The 16,533-nt window shown below is 43.8% G+C and overlaps 1 protein-coding gene and 1 long non-coding RNA gene across 2 annotated transcripts in view; one reads left to right on the top strand and one right to left on the bottom strand.

Moving 5' to 3' along the window:
- Positions 1-16,533, top strand: part of LOC119170512 (uncharacterized) — a 106,457-nt gene that overhangs the window by 53,031 nt on the left and 36,893 nt on the right. The gene's annotated exons all lie outside the window — the stretch shown is intronic.
- LOC119170513 (uncharacterized) lies at positions 200-13,016 on the bottom strand. Its single transcript, XR_005109695.2, has 3 exons — positions 12,253-13,016; positions 1,844-1,961; positions 200-1,212 (listed from the first exon to the last, which is right to left on the bottom strand). It is a non-coding gene; the product is annotated as an uncharacterized LOC119170513 (long non-coding RNA).

The raw sequence follows: 16,533 nt of genomic DNA, 5'->3' as shown, positions 1-16,533 counted from the left end.
ATTGCGCAATTATATAATCGTCGCAACGGACACTTTAAGGCGGTCACAGAATCATCGCTCAATTCAGTTGGCTGCATATCTCCATTTGCTTGTGGAATTTAAGACATGAATAAAGCCTCCACGATGATCGTTAAGATCATCGTGACTAAAACACAACAGGATTCAAGCACACCATTCAAACACACACAACGTGACAGACTGTTGCTTGGTTTTACCTTTATTTCCTTTTGCCGCAAAGGTTGTTTCAGTGTATTCCGTGGTAACACAGCTCACATGTCACCCACACAGCTGCAACCACTAGACTTATCGAATATGACATGATGCGTCTACAAAACCGTACCTCTATATCACTTCCAACTGCGTGTCCGCCAAAGCCTACATCAAATCCCGTGCCTTCGAGGGCTCACAGTATGGACATCGGCAGACGCTTTGCAAAGGAAACGACGCAGAAGCGAGGTAAATCAGACGATCGTTCTGCCTGTTTTACGAGCACCGTACAAGCAGCTTCTAACGTGCTCCAGTCAGATTGCAAGTAAACTCTACCACTGTCAGTGCTTCGTCACAGTGCTCCTTAGTTAATATTTTTTCTGAGGCCTGATATTCCAAATGTGTGCGTTTACGCATTGAGGTAATGTGCAGCAATGGTATAGAGTATCTTAACGATGCTTGTGAAGTGGCTGTATCACATTGTCCCACGTCAATCTGTGGACAGGGAAATAGTGGAGCACAACCGACATCACTGTATATAAGCAGAACTCGCTGCTAAACACAGGAAGCCTTAATAATAAAACCAACACTCTACGACAAGCACGCCACGTGTTTTACCACGAAGCGCGCTGGAAGAGATGGACGTCACTTCTTTGAAACGTTTCCTGTTTGGCACTGTTTTTACCGAAACGTGACAGTTCTGTGCGGTAACGTACACACACTTCGGAGTGAATACAGACTGTCTTCGCATGAGAGTCCATAGATGCTGATTCTTCTCTGTTCGACGCAAGAAACGGTTCGCAAGAGGTCCGAGTAAACAGGAGTGCGAATAGGTGTTTCAAGGCAAGGGCCGCGGCATGCCACTGAAATCGACCGGTCCACCAAGTCCAGCGTCCGCTTCCAGCAAGCTCATGATGACCGCCATGACCGCCTCGTCGTTTCATTCATTGTAGCCCTGATTTCCGGCAGTCTGGATGTCCCGACTCACGAAGCTGTTCACCAGGTCTATATACAGGATGAAGAAGCAGAACGTAAAACTACAGGCAAGATCTCTAACTGAGGTAAGCATACGCGAGTGTATCACAGTCTCATTTGAGCGGAAAATCGTCTATACACTTGTTTGATGTATTTGCTATATTTTTCATATTTCTTGTGCTGTTAGAATCGTTCGTGACCCTTTATAAAACTTGTTAGGTTCGAGGGTGTAAGTATCACGTCGTTACAACAGTAAGAATTAGAAAAAAAAACTGTCACCTCTGTCTTGAAAGCGAAACAAGTAGCCACCACGAAAGCTGTAGACTATGATATTACACGTCGTGTTAAGAGTCTTTGTTCGACATGTGTTTTTTTTTTCAGCCATTACTAATACTACTAATAATAATACTTCTTAAGGTGAAACGTCTCAAAACCACCATATATTTACAAGAGACACCTTAGTGTTGGCTGAATTTCGACCACTGGGGTTTTTAACAAGATTGTAATCTAAGCACATGGGCCCCAAGACATTTCACCTCCATCGATAATGCGGCCACCACGGCCGGGATTTCATCCCGCTACCTGCTGGTCAGCAGCCGAGTGCCTTGAGTACTGCCGTTATAACGAGGCACCACCTATAGTTAATGAAACGAACACGTACTCTGTGCACCGATGAGTCTTTCCTTCAGATCCAGGTCCGACGAAGAGAGTTGGTCTTTGACTTTGGTAATGTCCTTGGGGTGCAAAATGCCAAACCAGCTTTGTCCGTGAAGATCTCCCTAGGGATGCCGAAAAGAGGGGTGGAAAATGAACCTTGACGATGGTGAATGCATAAATCGACATAACACATCAACATGCACAATAAGCACTTTGCCTTACAACGACGTCGAAGTTTCGGTATAGTTAGAGGACATGAGATCATGTCTACGACAGTGTTTTTCTTTTTGTTCTGCTCACCTGTAAGGACTTGCTCGTTAACCTTTTTTTAATGAAATAGTAACGCCTGCTATAGTGAATTGACACTCATACCACACACGCGGGCACACACACACGTACACACACACACCATCACTGTAACATTGATGAGCTCACTTTGGGGAAAAGCCAAAATCTTTCAGTACTTCAAGTGAGCACCCTCTGAGCCATTACTTGTATTAGTGCGGCGCATATGAAAGAAAAGGTAAAAGACGGCACAGACGTCAAGAAACGTAGGCGCTAAACGCGAACTCGTAAACAAAACTTTCTGGTAGAGACGCACTTGGTGGTACAGCTCAGAACGTAGGACCTTGCATACCCTAGACGAGTGTCCTGGTGGCAGAATGAAGCCTGCTGAGGGGCCATATGCAAGATCCTATGATCGGAGCTGTACCGCCAAGTGAGCCTCTACCGGCAAGTTCTGTTCACGAGTTTGCGTTTAGCGCCTACCTTTCTTGACGTCTGTGTCGTCTTTTCCTTTTTTTTTTTCATATGTGCAGCACTATAGCGTTGAACAGGGGCCCCGTAGCATTGCATCACTTAATGCTTTTATTTTGCCATGACAGACCGATGCAACTATGGGTGGGAACGGGAAAACTTTATCGACCGGTCAAATCATTTGCTGCTTCCGGAAAGTAATTTTCTTTCATCGAAAAGAAGTAGCATCACCGCTGCTCTTTCAAAGCTGCTGAGCCCACGAATGTTACAATTTTTTTAATGTTTTAGTTTTACCATACCGGAAACAAAAAAAGAGGCTTTCCACTTTAATCTCCCATAAACCTTACTAGCCTTGCTAACGGCAACTTGGAGTGATGACGGCAGCTTGCGAAGTGGCAATGAATAAAGCTATGGACTCCATCACAGTAGGAATCTCGGCTTTTAAGCTTGCCCAGCAACTTCAAGAGGATGGTAAAAGTATGGTTTTTACCACTATGGAGGCTTAATTTAGAGTCGAGCTAGTTGGTTGGTTGGTGGTTTTCATTTAACATGACTTGTCTTTTACATCTTAAAATATAACTCGTACGGCAAAGAAGCACGCGTGCAGCGCTCCTTTCTCTCTGTTCCTCTCTTTCTCAGTACGAGTGAGCTCGCGGAGGTGCACATGCGCACAAGCTGCTAAACGCTGTTATGCCGCATAGTGAAAATATATTATTATACTAATATCAATACATCTCACTAGCTGCTACAGTTAGACGCTGCTACTGTCATTGGCGGCTAGCCTATTCGAATTACACTTCGAAAGAGAAGCTCTCCGGCAACTCTATAAAACTTATGGTATTATTCAACACTTGAATGCGTTGTCTATTGAGTATACGTTGTAATAAACATCACGACATTTCATAGATTTGGGACGTCATGTAACAAGCAGGCAATTTTATTGCATCCAGAAAATATTAAGTGCCGAAGAACCAATGGCAAACAATATGGCGTATTTAATAATAATAATAATAATAATAATAATAATAATAATAATAATAATAATAATAATAATAATAATAATAATAATAATAATAATAATAATAATGATGATGATGATGATGATGATGATGATGATGTTTATTTTTCATCAATAGTTTGATGAAGGACAGCTGCAGGTAAAAGCTGCTCTCCAAAAGAGGCAGCTGGACAAGGGCCCACAGCTACCTTTTAGCACGACAGCAGTGGCAAACAATCAGCAATGTAAAGTCAACAACAATAACAACACCAAATAGATAAATAAATAAAAATAAATAAAGATATCAAAATCAAGTCGAAATTCCAAAAATAAATACAGCAACTATGATAATACAGCAACTGCAAAGAAATCCTAAAAACGAAACATCTGTATATCGTGCAATTGAATCTCTGTACAGTGCAAAAATTCTATGCCAGCTTACACATATTTATTAACGTAGGAACTATGTAGGATAACTTATCTGTGTAGTAGTTTGTTTTCGAAGTTTTTATTTTCCACGTTTCTTTATTTGGTGTTTCAAACAATGTAATATATGGCTGCAGTTTTGAGAGGTCATGCAAAAAATGTCGACTTTCTTTCAATCCACGCCTTATTGCCAATGCTAACTGAAAATTTTAGAGACAATGTATGGGTAGTATTCCAGCCTGTTGAAACAATTCACTTGTGTTAGCATCATACGGCAAGTTAAAAATGATTCAATATACTTCTTTTGCATCAGGTACGGTTTTTGCAAGTTCGTTTAAGTTGTTGTCCCCCATACCAAGAAACAATAGGTAAGATGTGAATAAAAAAGTGATTTATAAAGTAAGTGTTTTACCTTGTATGGTAGAACAGTTTTGCCACAGTACACCATACCCACTACGCGAGATAACTGACTCAGCACACTGTCAATGTGTTCACTCCGAAGCATATTGCTCGAAAATGTGACTCCAAGAATTTTTATACTATTTACAAGCTCAATATAAGTATCGCCATACTTGAGACGTATGTTTTCATTAACGGGCTTATTTTTAGGTCGGAATAGTACCGCCTTTGTTTCCCTAGTGTTTATGTTTAAAAATAGTTCATTCTCTTATTTTTTACGTAGTCGTCCATAAGTGGCTATTACGCGATGGATCGTTTTCGCGTCATTTGTTGCTTGACGCAACAAGCTAATATGCGTGCATGACACATCGTATTTAGGCCAATCTTATACAGCTAACGACCACTTAGGAAGGAACGAAAGGTAGTTTAATGCGGGAGTACATGCTCAATGTTTATCTTCTTGTTATAAATTTAGATTGCTAGCACTGTAACCACACTCATTTTGCACCGACTTGCTGTCTGCCTTTTACAAAGTAGATTCAGGACCTTGCATGGTTTAGTTGTATAATACATGACTACTCACGGAATGCTTGGGTTGGATTCCTGCCAAGACCCTGATGTTTATTAACAGAACAGAACAGAACAGAAGGCTTTATTGTGCTAAATGAAGAACAATACATGTGCATGATATACAGAAAGAGGTCCCATAGTCAGAGACTGCAATGTGACCTCTTGTACAATGTAGAATTGAGAATGATTGTGATGTACATAGAAGGGAGACAGAGCTACAGTAAAATGCAATTGAAACAAATAAAAAAAGAATATACCCTTGTAATCTCACAGAAACAATTTAAGAGCAAGAATAACGCGCTAACTTCAATGACAAGTGATTACAGAATGCAACTCAGAATGAACAGGAATCAATTAAGAAACAGCAAAACAGGCTAGTTAGTAGACATGATATGAATTTTTAACTTCGATTGAATTACTTTCAGAGAACGGCATACTTGGATGTCAGAAGGTAAACTATTCCAAAAAGAAATTCCGGAAAAATGAATGGTTTGTTTGCCATAATTGGTGCGAACTTTTGGCAGTAGAAAGTTATTGGTAAGGGCAAACCTTGTGACATTGTTATTTGAGAGAATGGTAGTAAAGTGTGGAAGTTGGTTATTTATAGTTCTATACATGTAAATACCAAGGTTATATTTAACTAGCTCAGATACAGTTAATATATTGTTTTCGTGAAGTAGTGACTTAGCGTTAGAGAGATATGGGCTTGACGTGAGAATTCTTACCGCTTGGTTTTGAATTGTCTGAACTGAAATAAGATGAGTGGTTATGTGTTACCCCATGAAGTAATACAGTAAGAAATGTGCGAATGAACAAAAGAAAAATACAGTGACATAAGTATTGATGGATTGAAATAAAGACGAGATTTAATCAGTAGTCGAACGCCATACGTAATTTTTTTTTGCAACATGTCGGTGGTATTTCAAGTTACTGTCGAGTTCAACGCCTAGGAATCTACAGCAGTCGCTCATAGCGATGTCATTGCGCGCAATTATAACAGGAGGGATAGAAGGTAAGGGTTTTTGTGGTGAAGAGAAGACGACAAATTTTGTCTTAGACGTGTTAATTTCTAACATGTTATTACTGCACCACCGAACGAGTTGTGCCAGATCAAAGTTTAGTTTCCAGTTAAGGATGTAATGCTGCTATCGGAGTTAAAAATTGTGGTGTCGTCGGCGTATAATATACAACTGAATGAAGAAAGGCATTTCGGCAAATCATTAATGTAGAGTAAAAACAAAAGGGGCCCCAGAATGGACCCATGGGGTACACCAATATTAGTTAATTTGGTTGACGAATATGCATTAGAAATTACCACCTTCTGTGTCCTGTTGCAGAGATAGCTACGCAATAATAGTAATGTTGGGCCAGTTATACCAAATGCTTCAAGTTTATTGAAAAGAATATGATGATTGATTGAATCAAAAGCTTTAGTTAGGTCGATGAAAACGCTGCCCGCATAGTAACCGTTGTCAATAGCCTTTTTTTAATTGGTCAGTAAGTGAGATTAGCGCAAGGTAACTGGAGTAGCCGGAACGGAAGCCAAATTGACAAGGCGATAGTATATTAAATTTGTTCAGGTAATTTGTGAGACGTGTACAGATCAGTTTTTCAATTACTTTACTCAAAAAGGCTAAGATGCAAATGGGGCGGTAGTTATTCAATAACGAAGCATCTCCTTTTTTATGTACGGTATTCTTTGCAGTCGTCGGATCAACGCTGTCGAGTCCGGATTTTCGAAAGGTTCTCTCGCTTAAATTACCGGCGACTGTTGTCGTCGCTTCTTGGTAGATACAAAGTTTAATGCACATAGCCGCATACCCGCATAATGCAGCCCGTAGTATACGGGTATGCGATACATGACTGAAATAAAGAGCTTCAGGACGTACACAACATGGTTTTCACGTTATGTCCGAACCAGTCACATCTCATACCGTCGTGCTCCCTATGCCGGTTCTGGTGTATACTGAAGTAATGAGGCAACTACGAGACCAGCAAGACGTAGTTGGCCAGATAGGTAGATAAGCGGATAAAAATACCTAAAGTACCTTTGGTGTTCGTAGGATTGCTTCGCATTTTAAAAAACATTATTGAGTGATACAAATCTATAATGTTAAGGAAGCTGCCATCAATCTCAATGTATTCGTGCGGAAGTTTGTGAGGTAATGTATAAAAAGCGTCACTTACACTATTGCATGCATGAAACGCATGCATGTGATGTCCCAGCGCATGCTGCTTGGAATCTGGCTCTCCCTTTTTTTTATGGTATTAAGAATGCTTTGTGAATAAAAAAATCACATCAAAATGCAAGTGCACTCATGAAGTTCTCTCCCGATTATTGTCAATGCGCGTTTATTTATTTTCTTCAACTCTTTGTTTCTTGTTAGTTTCTTCGTTTCAAAGACTAACCCGATTTTGAGCGCACTTTCAGTGATATTTCATTATTATGGCCATGATTCATGATCCCCTGTGTTCGAATGCCCCCACCAACTATTTAGAAAGTGGGGGCGCGGATATATATATATATATATATATATATATATATATATATATACATACCAGATTCTTTGAACGTCAATCACGCTGGACCCGACGTATTGTATGCAAGAAAGAGACGACGAAACTTTCACGGAAGCGTCTTTACTAAACGTTTTCAGCTGGTGGACCAGCCTTCGTCAGAGTAATGTGACAAGAGTTCATAAATGGCTTTAAAAGCTCCTTTCAATAACAAGTCAGCGCCATCTGCGCTGGTTAGCATTACAATGCGCATCATAAAATGTCATGTGCTTCAGAAAAAAAAAGAAAGACAAAAAAATGGGAAAACCAGAAGGGTACACACATACTGAAGACACGGTTGAAGATTCCCTTACATGTACTGTGACGTGATACCATGCTTATACGCAGTTAAGAGATGTAGAAGCGCAGTGGTGTAATCACATTGCATGGCAGCATAAGAACAATCTTAGTGATATGTGAACGTATAATGGAAGCCACTGTGAAATGAATGAAGATAAATTTTTAAAAAACTAAAAAAACAAAAAGGGAAGTCAGAAGGCGTGATTTAGGCGGTACAATTTGAAACCAGTGCATCATCGCTCTTATTCTAGTGAAAGACAGGTCTGTTTTCCTTTGTTTTCGTTGATTCCAACTGAAACAGTGTTAAATTTATGAATGAGATATGACTCGCGTAGTTCACGATCATGGCTGGTGCGGAATCCCGATTCTAGTATCGTGACTTTAAGGTTACTAAATAAGTGGCCGGGCATGTTCACATGCTTTGATAATGGAAGGTTTGGTTAGGTTTTAGCATGCGATCTGTGATTGTTGAAACTTATTCTGAATGGGGTTTCAGTGTGGTCTATGTATTGCATATGGTAGGTGCCACACTCAAGCAAATACACTACATTGGATGAATCACAATTAAAGCTTCCCCTAATTGCGAAAATGAATTGGTTAGATGTGCTGGTGACTGTTAATGATGGTTCTATATGAGGACAAACTTTACAATGGGGTTTGTTGCAGCGGCTACCACCAGTACGGTTAATGGTAGCAATTTTAGATGACGTCAGGATGTCACCTATGTTTTTTGAGCGCCTATACACTACTCGAGGGGGCTCAGGAAAGACCGCTTTTAGTCTGTCGCTTTGGGTGAGGATGTTGTAACGGTTACGCAGTATACCTTGAACTTTGGGGATGGACGCTGAGTGTGTTAGTACTAAATTGGCTGGCTGAAGCCCGTTGCTTTTTATGCTACCTTTTAAACAGTCCATTCGATCGCGTCCTCTGGCTCGGTGTATCGCGTCGTCAATAATTTTTTCCGGATATTTTCGCTTAAAAAGCTTCTTTTTCAGATCATGGCAGCAGAAATTAAAATCTTGATCTTCAGAGCATATGCGCCTAAAGCGCTGTGCCTGGCTATATGAAATTGCAGTCTTCCAATGGCGCACGTGGCTACTTTCAAAATGAAGAAACTGGTGATTATCGGTTGGCTTATTAAAAAGCTTCGTAATTAGCCGTCCATGGGAAATGGTAATTGTGACGTCGAGAAAGGCTACAGACAAGGGTGAGTAAGTGTGGGAGAATGTTATAGCGGGATGTACCTGGTTGAATTTCGCTATAAAGTTTAGAAGTTGTGTTTCACCATGTGTCCAAATAAAAAATATGTCATCAATGTAGCGTTTGAAATGCTCAGGCTTTAGTGGCACACTCTTAAGAAACGAGTCTTCGAGCACTCCCATGAAGATGTTTGCGTATGTAGGGCCTATCTTTGTACCCATCGATGTTCCACTGATCTGTACGTGATGAGAGCCATTGAATTCGAAGTTATTCAACTCGAGAATGAGCTTCAGCAGTGTTTCGAGAGTTGACGTGTCAATTAGCTTGTCAGATTTGGAGTGGTCATATAAATCTAAAACAGCCTGTATACCGTCCTTGTGGGGTATGTTAGTGTAGAGGGAGGCGACGTCCATCGTCACCAGAAGCGAACCATCAGGCACTGTTAGGTGTGATATTCCATTGAGAAAATCGTTGGTATTCTTAACAAAGGAAGCGAATGTGGGCGGAAGAACTTTTATCAAACTCTCAGTGTAACGAGATTTGTTTTCTGTTACTGTTCGAATGCCCGAAGCAATCGGACGGCCTGGATTTCTGGACTTGTGTATATTTAGGAGCAGGTAAAATCTTCCGGCAACAGGGCTAAGCGGAATGAGGCTGCGTGCTGTCTTATCGTCGACCCTTTTCTTTTCTTACCAATGCTTTAATGGTGTCTTTTATGATGACAAGAAAGTCAGTGGTAGGATCAGCGGGAAGTTGTTTGTAAAAAAGTAGTGTCAGATAACTGTCGTACGGCTTCTTTTATGTAACTTTATTTGCCCATTATCACAACCGAGCCGCCCTTGCCTGCTGGTTTTACGATAATATCATCAAGTGCATTCAAACTTTTAAAAGCGTCGAATTCACTGGCAGAAAGGTTTTTTCGGAACGGGCTATGCGTTTTGTAAGCGTTGAGCACGTCACGCGAGACAGCTTTGATGTAAAGGTCTAGGCATTATATATATGTGTATATATATATATATATATATATATATATATATATATATATATATATATATATATATATATATATATATATATATATATATATATATTCCTGTCGAGCTTCGCACTCCAATAAAAGTAATAGGCTGCCTATAGCAACTAGATCTTTGAAGCACTTGCTTCAATTGGGAGACGGCATGACGACGATAATAAAGTGCAGCGCTTGTTCAAAGATCAGCTTTCGTTGATGGTATGGTTACTATTATCTGAGTAGCACGATTTTCGCTACACAAATAAGAGGGATTAGCGAGGCTTACTTCTTGGAATCCTCGGCCTCCGACCTTGCAGTTTCAGCATCCTCCTCCTCTCCATCCTCCATTTCAGTGAAGCAAGAGTAGCTATTGGTATTAACTTTAAACCGACTATTCGCGCTATTTCTGCTCCTCACGGGACGGCTTTACGCTCTTCCATAGCAGAAAACCTAGTACTCTAAATCGTTACCCACTTTTTATAAGCACACCGAAGCGCTAAACATTAGAATTGTACATTGCTGAGTGGACAGGAGTACATATGAAGTGGCCAAAGGTTCGTTACACGAGCAGTACTCACAGACAAGACGAACAGCAGTACGCTTGTTTTGTTTCTTTCTGTCGTTATTGTGCATTTTTACGGTGGCCAAGTCAACCGGGGATAGTTCCGGCGCAATCACTCGAAGCACTGACGTCAATAGAGACAAGGCTTTAAAGCGTGACGAAGTTTCGACGAAGCTCACGTATTAGCGCGAGACATTTTATCATGTTCGCATTCCACGTTTACTTCAAGAAGAACTGTTCTAGTCCTGACAGATAAGAAGCATATAAACGTGTACACAAATAAAATTTTTGCGATTGGAAGTAGTGTTACTCGTTCTCTGAAAGCAATGTTTTAATGCGATCTACAGGATAGAACTGTTCTCCAACTTTTGAACAGGATGTCGTAGCAGCTGCTGCAGGTCAAAGAAACATGTGGTCATTCCTTCTCATTCGGTGCAGGATAACATAAGGTTATCTTTCAGTTCGCAGAAAAAAAGAAGCATCTAGTTAAGACAGAAAGTAAAATGTGTTGGACATTTTACAGTTTGGGTGCTCAAGTATACTGTAATATAACCGTTACGGATTGAAGGTGTACCTCAACGTCCACAGCGTTCTCTTCGCGTTGGCCTCGCTTGAATAATGGGCTCTTGAGTCCGTGTGACCGCTTGTCTGAATGAACGTTTAACGCAATGTCACCCACAAACCTGCTAGGAGAGTGCCAAAAGTAACACCCAGGGTTACCGAGCTCAACTACGTGTGCTAGGCTCAGATCCCACTTCAAGTACAATACTGAAAAATGCGCGGCCGCAATGTCAAGCTCTCCTCATATTTACACACTCGTTGCAATCAGGGCACATTATTGAAACATGCACGTGTGTCAACCTAGCTACGCACACATGCATGTCGATCTGAAAGCGAAACAGACTCCGAAAATTGACGGTAGTGACTTTGAACGTAAAGACAGGCGCCATTTTAACGAAAGGAAGAAAAAGCTGCAGCATGGCGCTTACCTCTCGCGACTAGCACACGTCTAGACCTCGCTATCACTGGCTTGCCAGGTTTACCGAGCTCAACTACGTGTGCTAGGCTCAGATCCCACTTCCAGTACAATACTGAAAAATGCGCGGCCGCAATGTCAAGCTCTCCTCATATTTACACACTCGTTGCAATCGGGGCACATTATTGAAACATGCACGTGTGTCAACCTAGCTACGCACACATGCATGTCGATCTGAAAGCGAAACAGACTCCGAAAATTGACGGTAGTGACTTTGAACGTAAAGACAGGCGCCATTTTAACGAAAGGAAGAAAAAGCTGCAGCATGGCGCTTACCTCTCGCGTCTAGCACACGTCTAGACCTCGCTATCACTGGCTTGCCAGGTTTACCGAGCTCAACTACGTGTGCTAGGCTCAGATCCCACTTCCAGTACAATACTGAAAAATGCGCGGCCGCAATGTCAAGCTCTCCTCATATTTACACACTCGTTGCAATCGGGGCACATTATTGAAACATGCACGTGTGTCAACCTAGCTACGCACACATGCATGTCGATCTGAAAGCGAAACAGACTCCGAAAATTGACGGTAGTGACTTTGAACGTAAAGACAGGCGCCATTTTAACGAAAGGAAGAAAAAGCTGCAGGATGGCGCTTACCTCTCGCGTCTAGCACACGTCTAGACCTCGCTATCCCTGGCTTGCCGTCTGGCAGAACTGCGGGGACTTGCCCTGCGTTCCCCACATTGCCGACATGCTTGTCGGCCGTCAGGTTAAGACGCGGCTGAAGGTATGGCCGCCGTCCCTGGGCAGCTTTGGCGGAGAGTTCATCGACACCCAGCACTATCGTTTCGGCACCGCCATTGCTCGCCTAGGGGTGGGGCCGTTTCGAAGTAGGACACACTGGTTGATGAAGGTGTGCCGCTCTTCTCGAGCGGCTGCTCGTTCAGGCCCAAAAAGCTCGCCGGCCTGGTGTGCTAGTGAGCTCGCCGTGGCCTTCGCCGTCACCTGGGGTGTCACAGTGCAGTCGCCAGACACTGTTCGGGGTGTTGCTGGGACCTTTCCGGTGTAACCTCCTGAAGCCAATGGTAGAGCTTGTATTCCTGCCAGGTTTCCTTCATCCCAGACGATTCACCTGGAGCTTGTGTGGCCTCCGGAGCCTCCACTTTCGAGGAGTCACCACCGGAAGGCGATGAGGTCACAGGTGGTTCCGCCTGCTTGTTTGTCTCGCCGGTTCCCCAGGCAGCCTCCTAAGCCTTGGATGCCCGGTCGCGGACACGTAGGTACAGTCGCAATCTTTTTGAGAGTGAGCACGGGAGTGCGTGGCTTTCGGAGATATCAGCGCTGTTAAGCGGTGGCACTCAAAAGCATCGCTCATGTGCAGTGCGGCCAGGCTACGAAAATGATAGCGGCGCGCACATTTCGTCAGACGAGCTAGCGCGTGTCGTCTGCTGCACGCGCACTGCTGTAGGAAAACCGGGTACTTCAAAGTGGCAAGAATCTTGAACGTCTAATTATGCTCTACCTAACTCACAAATAAACGTTATGTTCTCAAGATCATCGTGGATTTGTCACTGGGCGCTTTCCCCGACGCACATTTTGTGTTCCAGCATGGCCTGGCGCCGGGGCACTCGGCAAAACTTATTATGAACGAGCACACGTAAAATCGCATGGTTGCGGTCCTCTTCTGGCAAGCTTGAGCATTTGTGAAAACATATGGCAATATACATAAAATAGGCTATTGTGCGGCACTCTGTTAACGCGGCGGCTGCGGAGAAACTGAAGGTTCGACAAGAGTGGCAGAATCTTCGAGCGCATCGTTACTTTGTGCCAGCGCTGTACTCCTCACAACCTTCCAGGATGGCAGCAGTGGTCTTAATTTTCGAAGGTAAACATGCCAAAGTACTAACGTAACATCGAGGTATAAGCTACACCAGATTACTGATAGAACTTCCTTAAACTAATTCATCTTTCGTGGAACGTACACAAAATGACCGCTCGTGTGGTTTTGTTTATTTGCCTTTTCGTTGTACGTCTTCAAGAACGCAGGAAAAAGACAAAAAACAAGTGACACAGCAGGCATAATAATTGCGCCGATTGAACTGCAAGCATATAAGCTTTAGTAGCCATATTATTTTGATCACCAAAGATGCCGAAAATCAGTTAGCAGACGACACAAAAGCACAGCGGTGACGTGATGCGCGCGAAGGGAAGCTACCCTCCTCACGCATGCGCGCAGATACTCTGGCGTGTCCACAAACGGTGCTATAGTAGCGCCGCAAGCCACGCGCTCCTGTATGCACTCTCAAAAAGATTTGGACTGTCCACGTGTCCGTAACGCCGGCGTATTGAGCAGCGGGCACCCTGAAGTCTCGGCGTATGTGGCCCGTGCCGTGGCAACGCCAACACTGCATTGCCCACCCGGGAACAGGTCATCCACCTTCATTCCCGGCTTCAGCTTTAGGAGCTCTTGGCCGACCCCTTCTCCCTCACGTCTTGAACACGCCACCGTTCTCGAGTCACTTCAGTGACGTTGCCAAACGCGGCGAAGGCTCCCTGGATGTCTTCATCTTGGACGCCATAGAGCATTCAATGCAGGCGAAGCTTGACCTACTGATCCTCAGGATTAATTATTATGTACCAGCGGCCCTTGACCTTAAGCGCTTTCATAGCTTCTTCGCTGCTGAGGGTCACGGTCCAGACGAAATCAATCTGGTACGCCCCTAACGCGACGACGTCGGGCAGCACACCGGCCGTCGCGACGGCGTCTCTGAAGTCTTCGACCTTGTAAGGCCGCTCACGCATGTCTCCGTGCAGAAACAACGTGCTGTGGACAACATGGCTAGTCAGCGGAATATGCAGCACAACCTCGTAATCGCTGTCGCCATCGGCCACCATCCTGTTTCCGCGGCTGGCACGGGCTGCTATCACCGTTCCATCGGTGCACATGATCCGCCGTCAGTTCGCTATTGCAGCCGCAAGAATAATTATCGACCACTGGTACGTTACAAGAGTGCGCGACCTGCAATATAGGCTAACCTTCGTCTTTTAGATCTTTCCAAACTGATAACAACATATGACCTTCGAAAATGCGTGAAAAACTGCACCTCAATTGGACAATCGATGCAATTACGAATAGTGGCTCCACTAGGCAACGAGCCATATAACTTTAACTATGAGCTAAAATAACGCACAGCCTTTATGACACGCTCGTTTCATAAAAGGTAGGTCAGTGGTTCGAATCCCGTTGTCATTCTCATGTCCAACATAAATTCGTTTGAGACTGTGCGCTATTTTAGCTCTTAATTGAAACTGTATGGCTCGTTTACAAGCCTGAGCCACTGTACGCAATGGCATCACTTCCCATATTCAGGTGCCATTTTTGAAGTTCATGTGCTGTTGTCAGTTTGGAAAAATCTAAAATAACAAGGTTAGCCTAACATTTCAGATTGCACACTCTAGTGACGTATCAGGGGCCGAGGGGCTATGTGTTCGTTTCACAACCGGAAGGTCTGCGCTACGTATTCGGCTGTGCTCTTTTCTTAACGTGTTTTTTTTTCTTTTTTCTTAAATCCGGTTCAGACACTACAGCGGCATCGGACCGTGAGGTGGCTGGTCCTATATCGCTAAGTTTCTACAAGGCGGAGTGAGACAAAAGATCAGAGAAAAAAATTTACCTGGTGTTCTTTTGCGCGCACTGACAGCGCACAGGCTTCTACCATTTGTCCTACATTTAAATGCGACCGCCGCTGCCAGGTTCAAACCCGCAGCCTTCGGGTCAACCGTCGAGTACCATAAACGTGGTGTGTTAATAAATAAATATTATATTGATTTGAACTTCCAATTATCGGTACTGAAATATCTAAAGCCGGCAGAGTTAGGCAAGACATTCTTTTAGTCGCAACGCGAAATTCCGCAGTGACGAACCTCCCCAGGGCTTTACACGATAGCAGTGGCCCCAAACGGAATAATAACTGGTTCCGTTGATTCCGGGCCCAGCTTGCGAAAAGGTGGTGCTAGCACTGTTCGGTTTGCATCCCCTCCTTCGTCTTCGTTCCACTTCCTTCTAAAGCAAGCAAAAGAAAAAGAAATAGACGGAAACCTCAGCTTAGTGCATGCACGCAATGGCGCATTCCTTTCTTTCTACCGGCACAAACGCAATGGTTTAACGCCGTTCCTCTCCCACTGTTTTTTTTCTCTCCATGCACCGAGTACTGCAGTGAGACTTCGCAGGGTTGTCGGGAGGACGGAAGAGCGCCGGCGCGCAGGCTGTCATGCCCGTCAGACTTCTCGCGTGTCGCTCTCTCGGCGAACGAATGAGCCACCGTCGGCGACCCCGTCGTATAGCGGGATGCCGTAAAATCCGCTAGCGGGCTCTCTTCTGCCGTAATTAAAGCCGAAGCTACGTAAGAGCAGGCCACAACACCCGAACTGCGGTCCACACGTCGCCCTTCCCCCGTACTCGTTCGTATCCATCAACCACGTACTCACCTCCTCGAACTAAACATCCCTCTTTCCCATCAGTTCTCTGCCACCTCCTTCTCAAGCACGCACTCTGGGACACTGCTGCTAGGTTCGGCTGCAGTCATCACCACTACTGCTGCTGCTGGCAGGCGCGTGCTCACTGTCTGCTTTCGACGCTCTAGGTCGTGGTGGGGGTGAGTGCTGTTCTCAGAAGCTTTCTAGGGAAGGGTGAGAGTTAAAGGAGAAAAGGTGTTGATGAAATGCCCCTTTCCGCTTATCATACGGGCACGACAAAAAAAAAAGGGTTGCGATGCCTCTCGTGAACGCAGACCATCGGTAGACCTCCTTTTATGCGAGTGCATCCCCTGTCTTGTTTTCCATTCATTAACAGTCATCGCAAAACAAGTACCTTCAGGCTCTACGAGTAGGGAGAGTCTTTACTTCGCACCATTTTTATTCGGTGGGGCTCAAACTATG

This window comes from Rhipicephalus microplus, chromosome 2 (assembly GCF_043290135.1).
Source record: "Rhipicephalus microplus isolate Deutch F79 chromosome 2, USDA_Rmic, whole genome shotgun sequence".
Taxonomy (NCBI): Eukaryota; Metazoa; Arthropoda; class Arachnida; order Ixodida; family Ixodidae; genus Rhipicephalus; species Rhipicephalus microplus.
This window is presented reverse-complemented; position numbering and strand designations above follow the sequence as displayed.